We start from the raw sequence: 2,708 nt of genomic DNA on the forward strand, positions 1-2,708 counted from the left end.
TTAGAATTTAAAGGATCATGCGTGTTAAACATGTTTCACTAAATATAACACACTTGCATGGCTACTGCCATCTCTGTGTAAGCTGATCTGTTAAAGCGCCTGAATGTGACCAAGCCCTCACCGGCACTAGACCCTTAGCATGTCCTAGAACATGGGATACAAAAGAGTGATTTATATGCATTTCACAACCACCCTATCACCCCGGTCTTACCATGACTCCAATCTGGCCGGGGGCCCCTGGTGCACCATTATCGCCCTGTTGAGAAAGAGGGAACAAACTTCATTTTAGCAGGTTTTAGCATTGACAGTTTCACAATCAGGGGCAGCTCTAGGCTCATGGCGGCCCTGGGCAGGGAGCGTAGGTAGGGGGCCCCGGGAGGAACAGGTAGGGGGCCCCCGGAGGAACGCAGATGCGGAGGCCAGTGAAGAGGGGGGGGGGGTCAGGGTATTTAGAAGTGGAACAGAGCCAATCCCCTGCCAGGGGCCGCCATGCAAATATGTATCGATCTTCAGAGGATTATTATATTAAGGATATATATCGGCGTGGCAGCCCCTGGGGTTGGGTGGCCCTGTGCAGTTGCACAGCTTGCACATGCTTAAGGCCGCCCCTGCCACAATGATGGTGGTTTCTTCTCATTGGTGACTTGCTTCGATTCCAGACAGCGGGGCTGGACCAGCACCTAGTCCGCAGATGCGCAGTAGGAGGGTTCGCCATACTCATGTCTGATAATGTGATGGACGCTGGCTCTTGTGATAGTATTTCTGTCACCGAGATTCATTGATGACAATATCATATGCCCCTCAAACATAAATTCATGCTTATCGACTTGTTACATTGACTTACCCTTGGCCCGGGCAGTCCTCGGGGACCTCGGGGACCAGGACTACCCATTCCTATTTCACCCTGAAAACAAATATGAGTTGAATTAAAAATAGGAAATTATGTTTTTTCAGGTGATGTCAAGCAATGAATAACAGGCAGAGATGAGCTATGTGAGGGCTGGCGCCCATGTCTTGATCTACATGGAAAACATAATTTGATTAACTGGAAATGTGGGTGGGGTGACCAATCTCCCTATTAATCACAGCAAGGTTTCCATGGAGATGAAGATTGAGGGGTGAACCTTCCCTAACAGGCAAGAAACCAGTGACTCATTTTACATTGACCACGGAGCAGCCCCCAGATATTTGTAACTTACAGACAAACGCGATCCTGGCCACACATGCCAGGGACACTGAGAAGAGAGCCCCTCACAAGCACTGCACCGCCCTGCTGTACTAAGATGGAAATCTAGGAAAGGGGTGGATATCATAAAATGAAGCTTAGCAAGTGCATTCATTTCAATAGCTCAAGGGTCTTTTTTTAAATGATACAAAATCGGAATTAAATGTTGGAAGTATTTTGGAACAGGTTGAAAGGGAGGCCAAGGTTTCTGATGGAAAAAATGGAGGGCACTGTTTTTGCGTGATATGAATCATTTTGTCATGTCTTTCAAGGGTCTGAAGGCTTTGAACCATACTCATGAATAGTTCAGACATTAATGAGGAAAGTAACAACGACACAAAAAATTTAAAGGGATTTGTGCACTTCCACCATACCAGTACCATGTGACAACATAGGGCTTCTTTTGAGTTTGGTGCACCTCGGATATGGTCTTGCCAAGGAAAACTAGCTTGCCGCCAACCATATTTAGAGTCGGGGAGGCGCTGGGCTTACCCTACTGGCGCTGCACAGTAAACCTCTGCCCTCATGGCCAGTGCGGCACAGAGCCAGCAGGTTAAAGTAATGGTTGCCTCACCCTACTTTAGACCGGGGTGACAGTCAGGGTTTTCTCTACCTAACTACGCAAAGCATGATGGTTCCAGACAGGGAAAATGCGCAATGGCGTCACACACAGAGAATAAGCCCTCTTTGCGTCAATGCATTAATTCCATTGTTTTTAGCACAGTTATTGCATGCTGGCTTTGGCTAAGGCAGAAAAATCAATCCCCACCTACCTGCGGGTATCTCTAAATGTAGGGGGTAGTACTCCACCCAGGGAGCAGGGCTCATAGGCTCTGCTGACCTGACGGCAGGAGGGCCACCCACCGGGGCATAAATGACTCCAATAGCCAGAAAAACATATTTTGCATAACATGTAGGTTGCCCAGATTTCGACCTTACATGGATATTAATTTCTTCCAAACATAAAAAAATGTAACTTAAAAATTTAACTTTTGCTATTTTCTCAGACTTTTTTCTAGTTTGGGCTATAAATCACAATGGCAGTTGACATTTTTTTTAGTTTGCAGTGTGCATCATCAAAATGGTCTCAATCACTCTAGCAAATCATTGTCTGATGAACATACCTTCTCACCTTCCTCACCGGGTGCTCCTTGCATTCCCTGAAAATTGAAAGAGGGCAGTATTTACTGCTAACGTGATATTATTGTCTCCAAATGCCTGGCAGAATACAATACGTCATTTGTGAACAGACTTGTAAAGGGTTAGAACAATATGGGTTAAGTGAGTACGAATGTAAACCAGGCCATGTTGACAAACTGGATAAAACACCAGGTGACGTTATAACATATACAAAAAAAATCCACAATTGTAGCTATGATGTAATTCTGCACTACTAAACGATGCAAAATTGTTTCTGGCAGTCTCTAAAGTGTCATCCTCCATCCTAAATATTCTGATTTTGCTGTACGCCATGGTGCCTTGT

The 2,708-nt window shown here is 45.5% G+C and overlaps 1 long non-coding RNA gene across 1 annotated transcript; it reads right to left on the reverse strand.

Moving 5' to 3' along the window:
• Nucleotides 1-210: 210 nt before the first annotated feature.
• LOC147751040 (uncharacterized) lies at nucleotides 211-2,388 on the reverse strand. Its single transcript, XR_015299922.1, has 3 exons — nucleotides 2,350-2,388; nucleotides 845-904; nucleotides 211-256 (listed from the first exon to the last, which is right to left on the reverse strand). It is a non-coding gene; the product is annotated as an uncharacterized LOC147751040 (long non-coding RNA).
• Nucleotides 2,389-2,708: the final 320 nt, after the last annotated feature.

Source organism: Lissotriton vulgaris, chromosome 1_1 (assembly GCF_964263255.1).
Source record: "Lissotriton vulgaris chromosome 1_1, aLisVul1.2, whole genome shotgun sequence".
Lineage (NCBI taxonomy): Eukaryota > Metazoa > Chordata > Amphibia > Caudata > Salamandridae > Lissotriton > Lissotriton vulgaris.